The sequence below is a fragment of the Xenopus laevis genome, chromosome 6S, assembly GCF_017654675.1.
Source record: "Xenopus laevis strain J_2021 chromosome 6S, Xenopus_laevis_v10.1, whole genome shotgun sequence".
Taxonomy (NCBI): Eukaryota; Metazoa; Chordata; class Amphibia; order Anura; family Pipidae; genus Xenopus; species Xenopus laevis.
Genome location: NC_054382.1, coordinates 122,176,081 through 122,197,615, shown reverse-complemented (window position 1 = coordinate 122,197,615; position 21,535 = coordinate 122,176,081). Strand labels below are relative to the sequence as shown.

Below are 21,535 nucleotides of genomic sequence, written 5' to 3'. Positions count from 1 at the left end.
TGCTCAAATATCCTGTGTGATCTCAATCAATATAAAACTTATTTCGCAATTCTCTAAAAAATTTGTGCTTTTTCTGTAGTTCTTTAAAACTCAAGATTTTTTTTAATTATAAAAACCAAGAAAAACATCGCCAAAGGTCTTATAGAAGTCAACGGGAGCTGTGCTGATTGTATTGGCCAATTTTTAATCAATTTTGACATTTTGGAGGTTTTCTGATTTTTTATTTATCACTAGTAATTTTTAAGAGGTTTCCGAATTTTTTTAGCACATTGCCCAGCAGTTATTTTTTCATTCATACTTTTTATATTCAGATCTTTTAATAACTTTCATGGCATTTATGATTTTAGAGAGTGAGTTTGTGGTTTCAAAAACCTCTAAAACCACAAAAATTCAACCCTTGATAAATTGGTTTCTTAATTTATGTGTATTTTAATGACAGAAGCTGTTTTTATCCAAGTGAATATTCCAGATTATTGTTAGTTTTAATTATATATTCACTTTTTTGGATGAAAGAGAGCTTGAAGGAATGAGAAGTTATACATTCATTTAGTTTCATACCTTTTGCATCATGTTATTTTTTATAAATTGCTTCCCCCCTCACTGTATTTATGCTATGGTCTTTGGAATTTTTGAATATGTTAGACTCTTCTGAAAGTAGTAAAGGTTTATAAGGTAAAGTTTGTGTTCCAATTGTATAATCTACAGACTACTAACCAGACGGTTATCACTTTACTTTTTTTTATGCGAGTTACATACAATAATTTTTCCTAAAATATGTAAAAATGTCTAAATGGAGTTTTTTTGGGAGGTCCTAATGCATAGATTGCATGTTATGTGTAAATCTGATTACTGAGCAAAGAAACAACATATGAACAACATAACTCTATAAAACGTGTTATTTGGGTTTCATTGGGACTTAGTAATGCATTGCAGATTTATGATGATTGCCTTTGCTGGTTTTTATTTATAAATTCCATGACATTGTCATGCAGATTTCAGGGATTGAGAAATCGGCAGCTGGGACAATTGCATAAACATACATACTGATGAAGAAGATTTAGAATAAGCAGGGGTATCCGATCTAAATCCTCAAGATGTTAGACTTCTGAACTCTGAATACCAGAACTGTAAATACTATTTGGGGAAGGTGTTTGGGGTGTTAAAATGTATCCCTAATTTAAAGCATGAAGTTGTTGACCCTGCTACTAAACCAGCAAGTTGCTAGATGCAATGGGTGTTTTGGTGTATGATTTATCATGTTGTGGCTTGATGTGGGTTATTTATTTTCCTTACTATAGCCTCATTTTATTTTACAGTATTTCTCTTTTTACATTGGTGAATATTAGTATTTTCCAAGGAACACATATTTTAACCCTATAATGATTCCTTTAGAGACCATTTGTTGTCAATGCTTCACTGTAGAGGTTGGGATACACCTTTACCCACTGTAGTGCTGAAAAACAGTGTGTTTTTGTTTAACTATAGGAACAGATGTCTAACACAACCAGATTTTAAAAATCGCATATATGAGACCTCTTATCTTGAAACCAATTATCCAATTAGCTCTGTATTTCCATTACAAATTAGGCAAGCAATTCTTCATTATTGATTAGCAATCTTTTGTAATTAGTGATGGGCAAATTTATTCGCCAGGCGTGAATTTGCCGCGAATTCCCACGATTGGCCGCCGGCGAATAAATTCACAAAACCGCCACGAAAATTCACCAAAAACTGCTTTTTTGTAAATTTTTCGCAATTTTGTGGGAAATTTGCAAATTTTTCGATGAAGCGAAACGCCCCAAATTCGTCCATCACTATTTGTAATGATAAAACTGTACCTTGTACTCATAGAAAAGTTTTTATGTAATAGTACAGTTTTTAAGTAGCTTTAAGATATGTTGCTCCAAATTACAAAACTTCTGTACCCTGAAATATAAAGTCCCAAGCATTCTGGATAACAGATCCCATATCTGTAATTATTTTCTTTTGCTTGTGTTTGCCTTTTTTTTAATTGAAAAACAGGAACTTATCATTAAAATTCCCCTCAAATTAAATCAAATCAGAACCATTTTATGTTTCATAAAACCAATTGAAAGCATCACTTTTATTGCCTTCTGCAATCGAGGTTTTACAAGTCAGATAAAATGTTGCTGTTAAGTTAATTTAATTGATGCTGATTTTTTTTATAGCACAGTATGTTTGCAGTTATTGCTGTCACAATATACCCATTATTGTTAACATTTCTTATGGCACATGAATGTGTACTTACATTTTTTTTTTTATGCTACTAAGAATTGTTCAAAAAAATATCGTTTTAAGAATCTAAAGACTATTCTAAAATCAAATTCTGAGATTATTTGGCAGTAGGCTCCAATTACCTTAAGGCTGCCCCAGCAGGGAAGCTTTCTCTTCTTAACTGGTAGCATTTAGCCCACATGGTAAACCTCTGTTCTGCTTTATCTGTCTTCGATAGATACATATACTGTAGATATGTAGAGACATATACAATGGGAACATGCAGCAGCCATATGCCAGCACTCCATTTATTTAGTTTTAATGGGTAACTTTAAAATATGTTCTGATGGGTATGGTATAGAGAAAAGCTTTGGGTGTTTTGTCTTAGCTAAAATAAATATATTTTTGTGTGTATACATGTATAGTACAAGCAACAAATGCTGAACTACTTAAACAGGTGTTGACGTATTTGAGTGATCCTGAAAGTTTCGAATTCTTGGTTTATACCTAAATATTATATAATTACTACCACATGTTGCACAGTGGAGATTTATACATGAATAGCTTAACGGTTGAACCCCCAACCCCCCCCCCCCCAAATATTTTTCTTATATTATTCTTTAAATATTCTAAAAGTCCTTTTTTGTGTGTGATAATTTATTATTCTTTATTCTTATGTAGCACTGACACTATACTCTGCCCTTTACAAAATGAGATACAACGTTGGTTAAACAAAGGCAAAGCTTCGACACAAGGGTAAGTGCTACAATTTAAAAAAAATTGTGTTGGGGAGTTCTTTGCACCTTAAAAGTTGCCCCTACCATTTATACATGCATATAAACATAATAGACCAGCTTGGCCCAAGCAAGTATTTTTTTTTTGTTTTTTTTTATTGATTTGAGATGAAAAAACAGAACCATATTCATGTATGAATACATATGGATATTAAAATTCCATTTGTCATAATTTGTTAAAAATGATGTTAAGACATTTATTCAGAAACCACTGTGGATTAGTTTAGTCTGATTCCTATAACTATTTTCCTGTGTATTCCCATGCTAAATCCCTAATCCTTCTGTGCCTACAAGAGTCGGAATAGCCCGTTGAAGGATTTCCTTTTTGTCAGAGGAAAAAAAATAGCATAAAAAAAATCCTAAAAACATTTTCTGGTATCCGCAGCTCTTGACTTTGTTGTTCTGGATGAGTTGGAAAGTCATGTACAATGTTTATATGAGCATTTCCATTTGTTTTGCTTTAACGTCAAGACAACGGGCATAATTGCACTTCCTTATATAAGAAAAACAGGTTGCATAAATGAAATAGTGATTCCGTGCCAGCCCAGCCGTGAGTTACTATTTGAGATTAATATCTAGTATTTCTGAGAGGGGATGACAGAATAAGCTGCATATGTTTTTGTGCTTTTAATTAGTTGGCCTGAGATTTTGCTCTCAATTTTACCTGATTAATTGTTCTTTGACTTGTATGAAATGCATAAGCCAATGTTTATTTTTTTAATCTGTTTTCCCTTAAAGCAAAATATCACTTGTTCTGATATGTGCTCTTCATGAAAGTATGCTTTCTTTCAATCTGTCCTATCGCTCAGCCATCATTATTTGTGCAATGGCCCAGGTCGATAGAAATGTTATTGTCTTGAGTCCATTATTTATATAAAGCAGGACATTCATATTTAGTGGATTTTTCTTTATTAAACTCCGTTTTTTTCTGGTCAGACTTTAAAAGAGGAAAAAAAAATTAAAAAAAATATATATATATTTTTGTGATTTATTGAAACCTCGATTGTGTAAAAAGTCCAAATAAAAAAAGTGCTCCAACTCAGACCTGCCGTGACCATGATCAAGTCAATGGCAGATGTCCCGTTGACATTTTTAAAATATGCTGATCTGCGCTAGGTTTCGTACAATAATTCGAAGATTTAGTGGTTTTCGGGAAATTATCAATTTAGTGGTTTTCAGGTGAAACATCTGAAAATATCATACAAATCAGATTTTTTCACAATGTTCTAAGAGTCTTTTCATGCACAAGAGATTTTCATGAAAATGTATTGATCAATAGAAAGAGGGGATTTGGCCAGAGTGGTTTTCAGAAAGTAGTGAGAAAACTTCAGATTTTGATAAATAACCCCCAAGTGTTTGATGATCTACAACTTTCAGTAGTATAGGGTGTTCCCCATAAATTAAAAACAAAGAACTTGTGTTTGGTGGAGGCACTGAACCCTGCTGATTTGGTTAAATTTTACACAGTGTTTTCACACAACCCATGGTCACTATTATCGGGAGTCAATTAACCTTGCTTTATGTTTTTAGAGCCTGGGGTAAAGTAGAGTATCTGAAAGAAACATGGAGAGAACATACAAGTCCTTACTGATGGTGCCCTGTTTAGGATTGAACTTGCCTCCAGTTCATGATGTAGCTGCTTTCTATCTATAGTACATAGAAATAGATCAGTGCACCACAATCATATTGACAAAATAAGAGGTTATATAGTCAGAACCACAGAAAACTTTGAAAGTAGAGTCACCAAGTTTGTCCAGTCACAGAGTTTACATGACGTTGATGGCTGTACCTTAAAATTAGCCAAATGTTGATCCTTCTTTTCCATTTTTACTTTCTTCTCTATATTTACACCATGGACTTGGATCAAATACACATATTGTGCTTCTTTAACATGTGCTTTGATATTTGTGTATAGTACTGGTGTGCTAGGGATACAGTTTATTATTGTGATACCACCAATCATTTTAAATGGGTTAAACATTGGAGAATCACGATGGAATGAATAGCAGCAACCAGTTTCCTTCTTCCCCCTACCCACATTTTTTTACTCAAGTGTAGATTCTGTTGTGAGCAGTCTTTTTTTTTTCTCTCCAATTAAAATGCAGTCAATACTCTGGGGAGCTATAAAGGGAGATTTTACTGTTTAAACACCATTGAAATAAAATGTAAATTGTTATATACAATCTTCAAGCAATAATAAAAAATCATAAATCACTGCACAATAAAGGCCATAAAAGTAGGGCTATAAATTAATTTATTCTAGCTGTGTTTAATTTTGGCTGTTGGATCACAAATATTTCAAAAATGCAATGTAAACATACAGTTTTTTTTCCATAAAGCACAGTCTACATAGAAAAAATGTACTGTCTCGGCAGTTTAAAAGGAAAGTTGACCATTGATATTAACATAAAGGAAACGGCTTAAAGGACCTTATATTTTTTTCGAAAAAAAAGTCTTAGCTCCCTTTACATATAGTCATATGTTTCTATAGTGCTACTTTTTAAAACTTTAATTTAAACAAATAATAAAGTTTTTGGGTTTGGAAGTTTTAAAGGCTCTTGTCACTCCTTCCACAATCTCAATTGGAGAAATACATTCTGTTTCTTCTTAATATTATTTTAAAGGTATCAATATGGAATAAAAGTATGAAGTCATTCTTCAGTGTTTCTAGACCGCTGGTCAAAGATCTGTAGGCCTTTGTCTAGTCTAGTGCATGGAAACTGTCCTCTAGTTTTATGAATGACACAAACAGATTCTTAATCAGACAATCAATTCCTAACGTCTACTTATTTTCTAGATTTTCTCTCTAATGCTGGGGAAATAACAACATTCTTCCATACTGACTGGGGTCAGAGCAGAAGTGATGGAATATACCATTTATGGATATTGGACAGATATTGAGCTAAAAACTAGAAGCACATATTGCCCAAGTAGCATTTTAATTTTATTGAGGGAAAATCTACAAAAAACAAGGGGAGCTCCATTCATCAACATTCAAATTTATTGGTTTAATTTTTTTTTTAAAAGTACCATTAAACTCTCTCTCTATGAATGCCTAACTTATTGAAAGATCTTAATATAAAAACTAAGAACTAAAAAGAAAAACAGTTGTGCACGAAAAATAAGAAAATCTCTAAAAAATTTGTTTTTTGGACAATTACTTGCAATAAAAGTCTAAGGGAGAAATGTAATACAATTTGCAAAGGGAACATTTTGAGAATAAAAATTTGCATAGTGCAATATAATATTATTCATCATTAGGTGTTTATTGCATTGTGAATGTTAATTGCTCATTGCGAAACTTTAACACCTGCTTGAAGGTAGAGCAAACATAACAACATTTCATTAAGATTTTTTATTTCATATATATAAACTTTGCAAAAGATTTTTGCGTTGGCAGCCATTATTAAATTCCCCCAAAAAAGTCTGAATGGCAAATAAAAGTAGGATCAGCCGTGCTCCCATTGACTTCTATAGAAGCTTGACTTCTTTTACTTTCTGAAGTTTTATATTTGAGTTTTTAAACTTAAATATCAAAATGTTAGTGTTCTAACATTTTAAAAACATTTTAAAAACCCACCAAAAAATTATTTTGTGGAAAAAAAATAGAAATTTGAATGTTTGCAAATAGGCCTTATAGTGTTTGGAGAAGGGATGCAGAAGAAGTGCATGCTGGGTGTCTGTTCATCCACCATTGGTACAGCCATTCAACTTTGCCCCATGATACACACAATCAATACAACCAATGGGGCCACTGTTTGGTCATGTCCGGAGTAATGCCATGCTGCCTGGTAGAGTTGAACCCTTTTGCCCCCCCTTTGTGCCAAGAAAAACTAGTCTTTCAGTGAATACACATTATTGCTAATCACTTGTTCTACCTCAGAGGGCTTCACACTGTGATTGCACCTATTAGTGTGGTCATTGTCATTGGTTAGTGTTTATGCAGTTCCAGATGCTTGTGATCAGTTGTAGTACGTTAAAAAGAGTATTGTATTTTATCACTAACTTTTATTCTAACTTTTTTTAGTGTTTGTAATGGAGCAAATATTGTAAAAAGGTATCCAGGGGGCAATTAAGTTGGAAAGTGCCCCTGCCCATTGTGTCAAATCAAATGCAGTTACACATGCATGTGGTAGCAATCTGGATGAAAATTTGCTGTAAAAATGTTGAGTCTGAATTGTTAAAGCTATAATTTATTATTACATTGCATTAGTGCTTGTGATTCTTTTAGCGCAAACATGTTGTGCCTATTGATGCAACATGCTGTGGGACCCCTGTATTAACCGCCATTTTTTGGATGAGGGTAGATTCAGGGTTCCCTAGTGTCAGTCCATAAGCACACTGGTGCACGATACAGGAGAAGAGTCAGCATGGACCCAATGGCACTAGGCACAACTATACAGAAGTAGAAGGATCGTGTTTGGAAGCAAGTGCTTTAATGAATGTTGTCCGTAATAACATATCTATGTATTTTCATTCATAAATGACCCGTATTGGGGTTTTTTTGTCCTGAACCTCTATACATAGTCCTATGGGCTCGTATACATCCGCAAATATTTGCACAAAATTGTATCACTCTAAATGCTATTTACAAAGATACTTGTACCAATATAGGCTTCTCTACTCTTGCACCCAAAAGTAGCGACATTTCACCGGTGAAAAACTCACATAAAAATTGTCGCATGTCAAAATTATTCGGACACCCGTTGACTTTAATGCATTTTGGCCAAATAGTCACATGTTTAAAAATTGTCACTCACGTCAAAATTATTTTTACGCCCATTGACTTCAATGCATTTCGCAAATTTTTCGGCAAAGCGAAATGGCACAGATTAGCCCATCGCTATTCATCAATGAGCCCTATGATATATTTTAACAATTTGTTTAAAAGTTACATAATTTAGCCCAAATTATAATAATTTTAATCATATATCATGTTCTAGTTGGTCCTAACTTCACAAAAAACAAAATGTATGTGGGTAGATGCCCTAGTGGCTACAGGTATGGTCTGCAGTGATGAGCAAAGTTTTTGCAGTGAAAAAGACCCCCATAGACTAAAATGGGTGAAAGAAATTGATGCTCATTAAAAAAAAAAAAAAGTCTAACATTGACTTAAAAGCATTTGACAAATTTTTCACTGTTTTTTGCAAATTTTTAGCGAATCAAAACGGGTCTGATTAGCCCATCACTAATGGTCTGGCATCATTTGCCATCACAGCAATGGCTGACAAATGATAAAGAAGTTCTGTTTGCATCTAGGGCTTGGCTTTGGGTCAGACTCACCATACCTTTTTAAGCAGAACCGTTTTGATAATTTTTTTTAATTCTGTAAAACCAATTTTTAGTGTGTGATTTAGAACCATTATCAAAAAAAATATTAATAAGCCAAGTAATTGACGATAATTGGTCAAGGCCAAGGCTAATGCCTCCATGATATTTAGAGCACAAGTCTTTGGCTTTTTTTGTATTAATTCTTTCCAGGGGTCCCAAAGTATTCGTGCTGAGATGAAACCGATAGACCGTTTTACAACTTCCATATCTCTGCTGTCCTCGTCAGTTTTGGCAAGCTAATTTACTGTTGCTTTTTATAGGGGAGACTGTTCAGCTGAGCCTGGTCTCATACGCGCTCTGTGATGTATTGTCTCCAGCAGTTCCTTATATGTTTGTCAGTCTATAAAGAATTCTGCCTTGATGAAATATGCAGAAAGCTGTGTTGGCACACCTGCCATGAGAAATGTATTTGACTGCTGGTGATGCATGCATAGAAATCTAGATATTTATTTTATAAACTTTATTTTTTTTAAAAAAAATATGTTAACCAAATGTTTCAACTATAGGACTGAAAGTGCGCTGAGAAGATCCAGTGCTCAGGGATGAATGTTCTTCACACCTCCATCCCATTACATAGGTGTAGCTTCTTGAGGTTTATGAAGACAATTCTAGTGCCTATCACCATACTTTGACACGAGTGCTTGGGTTATCTTTGAGGTCTCTCATAATGCAAGCAATTGGCTTTCCCTTATCTCTCTCTAGTCTGAGGAAGTGTTAGAGATTGCTCTCGGGCTCAATTACACTGAAAAGCCCATAATCGGCATGTCCTGTGTGTGTGTGTAGCTTTGTGTGCAAGGAAGTTATTGGCTGATATGGAGCTTGTTGCAATTGATTTTTTGTTGCTTTTTTATGGTGGGTTTATTTGCCTAACCCAAGGGATTTTTAATACAAGAATTTTCTTTGTAAATCTGCAAATATATTAAAAAATAAATAAATAATCAGTTTATTGCCAGGGGCTCTGCTCTATTAACCATGGGTGTCACCAGTAAACATATTGGAAAAAGAGAAACTTGCAAATATAAGAGAAATTGTATTTTCGTAGCAGTACCTTTGCTTCTACAGTGTTAATTCTAAAGCCCACGACATAAGTTTAATGCATACTGGAAAAGTTGTTTAGCCTCACTTTTCCTTTCATGATGTGAAAACCAATTTTTGGGTACAGATGCCCTTTTAATATGCATATACTGTAATAGCTTATGTTCTAGTAGAATGGCTAGAGCTGAGTTACTGAGCAGTGGGCTTGACATTCATAAAACAGTTGATGATTAATTAGCTGGAGTCTGTCTAGCCACGCTGTTGAGATGACTGCTTTGCAACTCCGCTATCTTATCACAGGAAGTATTGCGGAAAGGAGCTCTTTGTCCCACCCCTATAACTTGGCTCCCCTTGTCCTTCTCTTATTACTTTGCCTCTTTCTCTTCTGAACACATTGAAACTTTGTAAAGTCTACAATGGAGAGTGCTGCCTCTGCTCGGAACCCATGGCACATTTATAGGTTTCCTTATCGATGATGTACCACAGAAATTGTAGTTTTTTAGAAAGTTTATTACAGGGATTCCAGTGTTTCTCCTAATATAGGAGGTGTGGAAATTAGGGATGCACCGAATCCACTATTTTGGATTCGGCCGAACCCCCGAATCCTTCGTGAAAGATTCGGCCGAATACCGAACCGAATCCGAACCCTAATTTGCATATGCAAATTAGGGGTTGAAAGGGGAAAATATTTTTTACTTCCTTGTTTTGTGACAAAAAGTCACGCGATTTCCCTCCCCGCCCCTAATTTGCATATGCAAATTAGGATTCGGTTCGAATCCTGCTGAAAAAGGCAGAATCCTGGATTTGGTGCATCCCTAGTGGAAATAGTGATAATGTTGTGATGGTTATACTGCTAATGAAGCAGCACAGTCATTTGGCAATTGCTGGCCACTATACAGTAAATATCATTAGGAATGGGCGAATTTTTCCGCCTTGTTTTGCCGCAAAAATAATGGCCATAGACTTGTATGGCATTGTGCGTCAAAAAAAAAGAAGCGCATCAAAACAATAGACTTTAATGGGTGTCCGTGACATTTGGCAAAAAGAAACGGGTCAAATTCGCCCATCCCTAAATATCATCAAAGGCACAGCAATGAGTGATCACTTTGGATTAGTCTGGCACAGTTAAAATAATTAAAGCACATCTGACTGTACTGATTCGACTAATGAAAGGGTATTAGTTTTACCCCCCAATTATTGAGTATTAGGTTGATTTGGGGCAAATTATTTGTACAAGTACGGGAACTGTTATCCAGAGTATTCAGGACCTGAGGTTTTACCTTGTCTAGTAGAAAATCATTTAAATATTAAATAAACCCAAAAAGGCTGGTTTTGCTTCCAATAACAATTAATTATACCTTAGTTTGGATCAAGTACAGGTATGGGACCTATCATCCAGAATACTTGGAACCTGGGCTTTCTGGAAAATGGATCTTTCTGTAATTTGGATCTTCATGCCTTAACTATACTTGAAAATCATGTAAATATTTAATAAACCCAATAAGCTAATTCTACTTCTAATAAGGATTAATTATATCTTAGTTTGGATCAATACAAGCTACTGTTTTATTAATACAGAGAAAAAAGATTTTTTTTTTTATATTTTTTTAAATCAGGATTATTTGGATAAAATGGAGTCTATAGGAGACAACCTTTCTGTAATTTGGAGCTTTCTGGATAACAGATCCCATACCTCTACAAGCTACTATTATTACAGAGAAAAATGTGGATTATTTGGATAAAATGGAGCCTATGAGAGACAAACTTCCTGTTATTTGGAGTTTTTTTTGGATAACGGGTTTCTATATTACAGGTCACAGACCTTCATGTGTCTAGTTTAAATGCTAAATTAGGCAAATTAAATAATTTTAAAATGGTGCCTTTACAATATTCTACAAGGCCTTAGACGCAGGTAGAGGTAACCTTGTGGGAAAAGAGGATATCTATTACTATAGATAGGGTGTCTCAACCTGTTATTGGTATCTAGAAATGTGGGAATAGGCCGGGGATAACCCTTATGTGTAGGCCTACTTCCTTTATATTTGCAACCCTATGTAAAAGTATAACATTATATTGAATTCAATCTTGTTTATTAATATGTGTTTGTTGGTGCAAATAAAGACATTATAAAAAAAAAATGGCGCCTTTACTAATACAGCCACAATTGTGGTCACGCAAAAATGGGCTGTGTGTGTTCACAATGAGCCCTAAAGTAGTGTCATAAAATAACACATAGAGGCAGTGATAGTAAAAAATGTAATGCATTAGTTTATTTGTTGTGTCTTAATATTAAACTTAAAGGGATCCTGTCATCAGAAAACATGTTTTTTCAAAATGCATAGTGCTGCTCCAGCAGAATTCTGCACTGAAATCCATTTCTCAAAAGAGTAAACAGATTTTTTTATATTCAATTTTGAAATCTGACATGGGGCTAGACATTTTGTCAATTTCCCAGCTGCCCCTGGTCATGTGACTTGTGCCTGCACTTTAGGAGAGAAATGCTTTCTGGCAGGCTGCTGTTTTTCCTTCTCAGTGTAACTGAATGTGTCTCAGTGGAACATGGGTTACTATTGAGTGTTGTTCTTAGATCTACCAGGCAGCTGTTATCTTGTTTTAGGGAGCTGTTATCTGGTTACCTTCCCATTGTTCTTTTGTTTGGCTGCTGGGGGGGAGGGGGGTGTGATATCACTCCAACTTGCAGTAAAGAGTGATTGAAGTTTATCAGAGCACAAGTCACATTACTTGGCCACTAGACTGAACCAGCAGACTGAGGAACAGTTTCTTTCCTAGAGCTGTCTCCATTCTGAACTCTGCACCTTACTGACTCCTTTAAACCCCCCACCTTACACTATCCCCATTACCATTGCACATTCAATATTGTACTTCAGCAACCTGTACATTTGTTCATCTGCTTGTAACTACTGATTATAGTTACTACAAACTGTATATTATGTTCATATGACTGTAATCACCTTGTAAATATTATTATTTGTAAACATTCTTGTACATACCAATTATAATTTATACCTTATCCTGCACTTACTGCTTATTGCACTACTGGTTAGACCTAAACTGCATTTCGTTGCCTTGTACTTGTACTTGTGTAATGACAATAAAGTTGAATCTAATCTAATCTAATCTTGGGGCAGCTGGGAAATTGTCTAGCCCCATGTCAGATTTCAAAATTGAATATAAAAGAATCTGTTTGCTCTTTTGAGAAATGGATTTCAGCTCAGAATTCTGCTGGAGCAGCAGAATTCTTCAAGGGAAAAAAATTATTTTGGAAGCTTAGTATAATATTCCAGGTTGTGACTTTAATGTGCGGTTTTCATCATCATGGAGACTTTATCTGAACTGTTCTGCTGTCAAAGGGAAATACATTTATTCCAAAGTAAATTTGGGTTAATTTTAGGTACGTGGTAAAATCTCTCTGTAGTGGGCAAAGGACGTTTATGCAGCTAGCATTAAGTTCTGGTAGTTTGCATATACTTTGTTCATGAACACTACTGTACATTAATATTTTAAATTCTCAGTGTAGTTGTAATTTTCCTTGTAAAAGCCAGGCGTCGGTATAAAAGAGCTTAAGTTCACCTGAAAAGCCACCAGGTCTCCAGGACACATCACTTTTAGGGTATTTGTACATGGGACATTTTGTCACCCTGACTTAATCACCTTCCGCACAGGGGACAAAACATCCAAAATGTAGTTCATATGCTTGATATCAGACTGAAAAAGCTAATGGCCAAAGCCCTTGGCTTGAAATTACTGTAGACACAATTAGTCTAAAGATGTTACTCATGCCAAAAACCAAGCAAATCACAAAATACCATCACAATCTCTGTTTCCTCATAAGTTTTCACAGACTGATCCAATCCAAGGTGGATTTTCTGAATTCAACATTGGGTTTTGTCGCTTTGCACTGGGTTCTTTCCACTGGGTTCTTTCCATAGCCAATAAGCCTAAAGTTATGTTAATTGGCTTCTGATGACTGACCATAATGAGTTGTCGTGCCAGTGGCAGGTGAATTAAATTGTCTGCTTTTTTAGGGAGAGGTTTGGCAAAGGATTAAACAACTTGTTTAAGTGCTGGCGTACATGTTGTCACAGTTTTAATAATGGATAATAATATGACAGTAGGAATGTCTAGCTGATTGAGATCTAGGTGGCCATTATTGCCTGATCACAAATGTCAACCTCAACTGTCCAGTTTCAATAGATCTGTGTAACACAGCAGGAATTTTGGGAAGAACTTAAAGTTTCACTGTTGGCTTCACTATTTCATTGATTGGTGTCTCTGGTTGTAGTCAGAAGTTCTATTGTGTATATGGGCCAATAATAACTACCAACCCTGCCCCTGTGTTCCTTTAACTAAAGGAATCCCAATTAGTAAATGGTGTTTGAAAAACACACTGTAGCTTCAGTCCTCTCATCCTGCTTCAAACCTTCACACCTCCTTCTAAGTCTAGTGCTTATTACCTTTCACAAGGGAAAGAATTATTGTATTAAAAGCCTGTATGGTTGGCAGATGCCTAAAAGGAACCATAGACTGTGACCTCTCTGGAATTTATTAGGGGATATTCATCATTTCCATGTGGTCAGCTCTACAATAAACGGAACAACTCATAAGTACCACCCACTTACCAAACTTTTTTTTTCATTTGCATTTTCTTGCTCCAAAATAATAATTCTGGGAAATGATACAGTAGTTCTGATAATTGCATGTGCTGGTTTTACTTGGGCTAATAATGCAACCGTTTTCTTTCTTAATATGCCAAATGTGGTTTTTCTTGTTTCAGATATTTGTTTTTCTTGCTTTGCTTTTCAAGACTTATTTGAACTATAGTAACAAAGAAGGTCCAGTTCCTATCTAATTCGCATAGATTTGAAAGGTATATACCTTCTGTTATCCAGAATTCTTGGAAACTGGGGTCTTTCCTTAAATTGCTTTGTCTATAGGTGCTTCCAGTAAGGATTATTTATATATTAGCTGGAATCTAAGGGTACTGTTCTATTACTACAGAGAAAATGAAGATACTCACAGCTACTACTAGAAGCAACTTGTTGTGGCTACAAAATGCCAAAAATATTCTGCCATAGACAATAATGAGAATTGTCTCTGCTAAAACAAAAATAATGTCTTCGCAAAGCCAATTATCATTATTGTCTACTTTGTAGCCCTAACAAGTAGCGGGTTACTAGTAACTCTGTGTGTCTTCAACCGAAATTTTTTGTAATAAAATTGGAATTATGTTATTAAAATGGAGACTATCGGAGATGGCCCTCCTGTAATTCAGAGCTTTCTAGATGATGAGTTTCTGGTTATGGATCCCACATGTCCATTCTGCTTCCTTAGCAAGAAATAGTTACCGTTCTTAAAAGATCTTAAACTGCCATTATCTCGTCAACCATGTTTTCCACCTCTGGGATGATGGGAGTTTTGTAGTTTAGTCTCTTAGCAGAGACAGAAGCGAAGATTCTGGGAGATTAATTGCCTCTTATTCGGGCGACTAATCTCCCTTAAAAGCCTTCCCGCTGGCAATAATCTAAATTGCCTTCAGAAAACTAAGCGCTCAGAGTGCCATCCCGTCTGCGCTCTAGATTCTAGCCAGCAGGATGGCTTTTCGGGGAGATTAAGTCGCCTGAAGAAGTGGCGATTAGTCGCCGGGTGACAATCTCCCCTAATCTTCGTGTCTGTCTCTGCCCTAATGTGTGATCTCAGCATCTGTCTCTGCCCTAATGTGTGATCCCAGCGTCTGTCTCTGCCTTAATGTGTGATCTCAGCATCTGTCTCTGCCCTAATGTGTGATCTCAAGCAAGTGACCTTCCTTTGAATATTAGTGTCAACTCTTATTATGATGGAGATGTTTATCAACTAAATTATTATGATCATTTTTAATTTATTTTGTGCTGACAATTTTATACAACGCTTTGCTTTTTTCAGGGATTGCTCATCATTTGCATAAGGTCCCTGCCCCAAATTGAAATTTAATGAATACAAACTTGAGTCAGTTTTGTCAGGGACCAATAAACCTAAGTGAGTGTTTTTGGAGTGTGATAAGAAGGCCAGATAGACCTACAAACTCAGAATCCTGAAGAAGCAAAGGCAACAAGTTAATCCTTGAGCCACCTTGCCACACCTACTCCATCATTTCTACCTTGATGTCTACAAAGAACTACTTTTCACTCAGGGCTGGTTTCAGGTCAAGTCATAGATGGCATTTCTAGTCTTATTTTCACCATAGTAACATAGTTGGATTGAAAAAAAAAACCATGTCCCTCAAGTTCACCCTTTTAACTCTATATATAACCTGCCTAACTGCTAGTTGATCCAGAGGAAGGCATAATAACCCCATTTGAAAACCTCTCCAATTTGCCTCATAGGGGGAAAATTCCTTCCTGCCTCCAAAATCTATCCAGTCCGCAGATTAACTTGTACCCTGTATTCCCTCACTTGCTAAAAAGCCAGCCATCCAACCCCTTCTTAAAGCTATCTAATGTATCAGCCCGTACCACTTATTCAGAGAGAGAATTCCACATCTTCATAGCTCTCACTTTAAAAAAACACATATGCAAAGATTCTGCAGGCCTATAGGGTCGGGCCAAATAAGGGCTTCATTGTCTGTTAATGCAGTTCCTACCCAATGGAATTTTTATACCCCTTAGACTGATTGATTTTAAGACCGGTATGGACTGGGCAGACATACAGTCATGGCCAATAAGCTGCTGGCTTATCTCCTTTTATTGATCCATGTATGGGTATATTAATTTGGGACCCTTTCATAGGACCTTTCATTTGTTAAATTAAATACTGTACTTATCCTCAGCTAAAAAAAGATTGTATGTGAGAATAGTTGTTTCTTTGCCAGTGTGCAACTTCATGCGAAACTGTATTGTCTATAAAAGCCACTTCTCACACTAATCGGATGCCAATATAGAGATGACTTTTTCACCTGATCATATCCTCTGTGCTGACCTAGCCGTTGAACGTGCGTGGGAAGTGTTGCAATTACACTTTCCTATAATGATGAGATAGTGCTGAGGTTCAGACCACAAAAGAGTGTAAGGTGCTAGAACCCAACCTTTTTACTATTCTGAATCGGACGTTGTCATTTATGACTGTTTCTTCGCTTTTGCTTCTGTTTTTCAACTTCACTTTTGCATTTCCTGCATGTTGACCGTTCTCACCGTAGCTCAATCCAGCTAATCATCATCAGATGTCATGGGGGGTCTTTATCTCTGTTTTTGTTTTTAGCTGTCATAGTGGGGAATTATTATCCTTGCACTTCAGACATTATTTTCTTATTAAAGGGCAAAAGCTGGGGCATACGTTTAGTATTACAGTCCTTACTTTCAGCACACATCAGACTATCCCAGATTGTAATCTAAGGGGGTTATCAAACTATGAAAATCCGAACCTCGAATAATTCATAATTTTCGGAGCAAATAAAAATATATTTACTAGATTTATTAAAGTCCGATGGTCTAAAAACTCTGAATCTGAAACCCCGGCATCTAAAAGCTCTCGAGGTTCTGTATAAGTCAATGGGGAAGGTCCCAGTGTCTGCGCTGATGTCCATACTGATATTCAATGATTTCGAGATTCGGCGCAAAAAACTCAGAAAAAGTCGTCGTTTTTGCTGAAAACTACGAACAATTTGGAGTTTTCGGAGAAAGCTCTAAAATTTTCGGAGTTTTGCCCGGCCCTATTTTTTCCAAGCTTTTTTCTTCATAAATAAGGTATATTCGGGAATTTGGAGTTGGAAATTAGAAATACTTGGACCTAAATTTGGACGTTGATCAATAACCGCCTAAATGTCCCATGTTGTTTGGCCATCCAAGATGTCTGTGATTTCTACTGTTTGGTGTATGATGTTAATCTATGTTAGTGATTGTACTGGCATGTCTAGGGTTCATTTACTCATTATCAATTTTCTGTAGTAATCATTTGTGCACATCTTGGGTGTGTAAAATGGGTGTTGATGTAGGTGCCCCTTCTTTCTATTTTTCAAATGTTGGGAGTAGTGATGGGATAATTTATTCCCGCGTTTTACGGGCGGTGAATAATTCACGAAATTGGCAAAAAAATTAGCCAGGGACAATTCCAACGCCAGTGACAATTTCGCCACCGGCGACCAATGCACGTCCATTGACTTTAATGCAATGGACAAAATAGACGCACATCAAATTGTCACTGGCACCGGAATTGTCACCATCATCGATTTTGACATCCTGCAAATTGACGCTGGCATCAAAATTTGCATTTCGCGAGAAATTCGCTAATTTTTGGGCGAAACGGGACAAATTCGCCCATCACTAGTTGGGAGGTATGCATAGGCATCCACCCTCCTTCCTATTAATTACATTTGGTTTGTCGAATGCAAATACATAGCGTTCTTAATATCCTTATGTTCTCTACTGGACCTTCTTGCCCTTCAAAGCTTTCACCGCTTTCTTTTGTAAGTGCAAATTAGCATTGGATAACAATGAAGAAATATGTGTTGCGACTGGAAACAATCCATTTATTGTCAGGCGCTTACATTTTGCCATATAGATAATGATCATTGTATATGTAAAGTGTAGCTGAACACCCCTTGGCTATAATGTATTGAGATATGAATGGACTTTTCTAATAAAAATGTAAATGATGTGCTAGTAAAAGCGTTGTTAACAGAGCCTTATTCTTTCTTTTTTCTTGCATTTATAGGAAGTCGTTTGAGCCAAAAAGTATATGATGGGAAACAGAATAGTGATTTTATAATCGTTATTAAAGAGCAAAGATTGCTTAAAATTCTATTTTGTACAATACTTTTATATGTTAAAGTTTCCATTTCCTTCACTGATTATAGGATTAAAAACAAATATATTTTCCATCAAGTGAAGGAAACCATTTCACAATATTTGTTCTTGCTCTACCAATACTGATGAGAGAATCTGTCCCGTTTCGCTTCAGCAAAAAGCTGAAAAAAAACTTGTGAAACTACAAAAAAATTCAAGAAACACACTGAAGTCCAAAAAATGTTTACGTGCAACAATTTTTGCTCACTCCAAATGCGTTTAAGTCAATGGGCGTTTTTTCTTATGGCGACTTTTTTTGTCTCTGCAACAATTTTGTAGTGGAAACTCTTTGTAACGCCGTATCTTTGTGGTGAATTTTGCCACCGTTTCGTGAAAATTCGCAGGTGGCGAAGTATGGAGTTTCGCTGCTAATCCATGCCTAGAGGATAAATTTGAATTTGAGAAACGCAATGAAGTCAATGGGCATCAAAATTATTTAGACACATCGATTTCGATGCCCCAGCAACGATTTTTTTTTTCAAAACTCATCAGTTAATAGTGCTACTCCAGCAGAATTCTGCACTGAAATCCATTTCTCAAAAGAACAAACACATTTTTTGATATTCAAATTTTGAAATCTGACATGGGGCTAGACATTTTGTCAATTTCCTAGCTGCCCCTGGTCATGTGACTTGTGCCTGCACTTTAGGAAAGAAATGCTTTCTGGCAGGCTGCTGTTTTTCCTTCTCAATGTAACTGAATGTGTCTCAGTGAGACATGGGTTTTTACTATTGAGTGCTGTTCTTAGATCTACCAGGCAGCTGTTATCTTGTGTAGGGAGCTGCTATCTGGTTACCTTCCCATTGTTCTTTTGTTTGGCTGCTGGGGGGGAAAGGGAGGGGGGTGATATCACTCCAACTTGCAGTACAGCAGTAAGGAGTGATTGAAGTTTATCAGAGCACAAGTCACATGACCTGGGGCAGCTGGGAAATTGACAATATGTCTAGCCCCATGTCAGATTTCAAAATTGAATATAAAAGAATCTGTTTGCTCTTTTTAGAAATGGATTTCAGCGCAGAATTCTGCTGGAGCAGCACTATTAACTGATTCATTTTGAAAAACATTTTTTTCCCATGACAGTATCCCTTTAAGGTCAATGGGCGTCCGATTAATTTTGACACACGTCCATTTTTATGCACGCAACTTTTCTGATGCGCGGCCAAATTTTTTTGACTGCTAATTTTATCTGCAGTTTTGCAAATTTATTCAGCAAATATACACCAAATTCTCACCTGGTGAATTTATTTGCCCATCACTATCCATTGTATATGGGAATTCCTATGCCGCACTTGGTTGTATCTAGCACACTGTAAAGGCTATGGTAAAATGGAGTGGAATCTCTCCACTATTGAGGGTTTTATTTACATGGCTGTGTGGTCTTTGTTCTTTCATAAGTCATGGCTGACTATCCACACTTCAAACAGATGGGCGCTGTGTTGTTTCCATTCTGATTCTGACATGCAGCTTCCTGTGTTTCAGAGGATCATGGGGGTTGTAGTTCATTTGCGACAGGAATTCAGATTTTCTAGTGGCTTCAATAATAGTGGCAGAACTTGCAATAAGTCTTAACGACAAACATGTTCTGCTTTATATTGTCCTTTTTCCATTTGAAGCATGAAAAATGTAATGCCTTCCCTACAAGGAAAGCTGCTTGTACGAATCATATTTATCAACCTATAAATACTAGTGAGTGTGTTTTTCCTTCTTTGCATGTACTTTATGATCCTGGCAGATCCCCAAGATTTAAATTAAATTTCCTTTGTATGGCAAAGAGCAAAGTGAGGGTTTTTGGCATCATACCATCTTATTATAAACAATCAAAAGAGTTAGAAATCTTTTATCAAAAAGCTAAGAGTTAAGATTCATTAAAAAATAGCAGTAACATACATTATTGGATTTTCCCAGAGAATAGCTATGGGGGAGTTAGGCTGCACAAAGTGCAAAAGAAGAAAAAATTGGTATTTTAATCAAACATAATTTCTAGATAGATCCCATGTGTTGCACAAGATTGGCCTTTAGTCTCTCCAATAGTCAGGCAATATTAACATACAGTATAGCCAGTTGCGTAGGGTACTCTGTCTACCATAATTTAGCTTAACAAAGAAATACAGAAATGCTATATTGTAAAAGAAGGATGGTCATTTAATAGTCTCTGGGAAGGGAGTGTGACTGTGGGATAGCAGGTATAGTAGGGAGAGATGGTGCCTATAGTAACAGTGGATAATAGTCTCTGGGAAGGGAGTGTTGCTGTGGGATAGCAGGTATAGTAGGGAGAGATGGTGCCTATAGTAACAGTGGATAATAGTCTCTGGGAAGGGACTGTGACTGTGGGATAGCAGGTATAGTAGGGAGAGATGGTGTCTATAGTAACAGTGGATAATAGTCTCTGGGAAGGGAGTGTGAATGTGGGATAGCCGGTATAGTAGGGAGAGATGGTGTCTATAGTAACAGTGGATAATAGTCTCTGGGAAGGGAGTGTGACTGTGGGATAACAGGTATAGTAGGGAGAGATGGTGCCTATAGTAACAGTGGGATAATAGTCTCTGGGAAGGGAGTGTGACTGTGGGATAGCAGGTATAGTAGGGAGAGATGGTGCCTATAGTAACAGTGGGATAATAGTCTCTGGGAAGGGAGTGTGACTGTGGGATAGCAGGTATAGTAGGGAGAGATGGTGCCTATAGTAACAGTGGGATAATAGTCTATGGGAAGGGAGTGTGACTGTGGGATAGCAGGTATAGTAGGGAGAGATGGTGTCTATAGTAACAGTGGATAATAGTCTCTGGGAAGGGAGTGTGACTGTGGGATAGCAGGTACAGTAGGGAGAGATGGTGTCTATAGTAACAGTGGATAATAGTCTCTGGGAAAGGAGTGTGACTGTGGGATAACAGGTATAGTAGGGAGAGATGGTGCCTATAGTAACAGTGGATAATAGTCTCTGGGAAGGGAGTGTGACTGTGGGATAGCAGGTATAGTAGGGAGAGATGGTCCCTATAGTAGCAGCGAGATAATAGTCTGTGGGGAGGGAGTGTGACTGTGGAATAGCAGGTAAGTTTATTTTCATTTCCTATGTGGGTTTACCCCCCTGTAAACGTGCAACTATCTCTCATGAAGCAGTTAGGAACAAAAGCAGAGGAGGATTTATTAAAAATGTAATTCCGCCTTCATTAGATACAGTAAAAGGAATCTGCAGACTATTCTGTCTTGAAGGGCACATTTAGTCTTGCTGGCAGCCTAATGCTCAAGAATGCAGTATGTGTTAACCTATTATCATATCATTTTATGTTGGTGGGACAGTCTTGATGTGAA

The 21,535-nt window shown here is 36.5% G+C and overlaps 1 protein-coding gene across 5 annotated transcripts in view; it reads left to right on the top strand.

The window, feature by feature from the left end:
* The window catches only part of trps1.S (transcriptional repressor GATA binding 1 S homeolog), a 167,846-nt gene that overhangs the window by 10,035 nt on the left and 136,276 nt on the right, over nucleotides 1–21,535 (top strand). For 4 of the 5 annotated variants that reach the window (XM_018268645.2, NM_001090415.1, XM_018268643.2 and 1 more), the window contains 1 exon segment: nucleotides 2,917–2,991. The exons of the other annotated variant lie outside the window; for it this stretch is intronic. The gene's annotated coding sequence lies outside the window, so the exon portion shown is untranslated. 5 annotated transcript variants of the gene reach the window in all.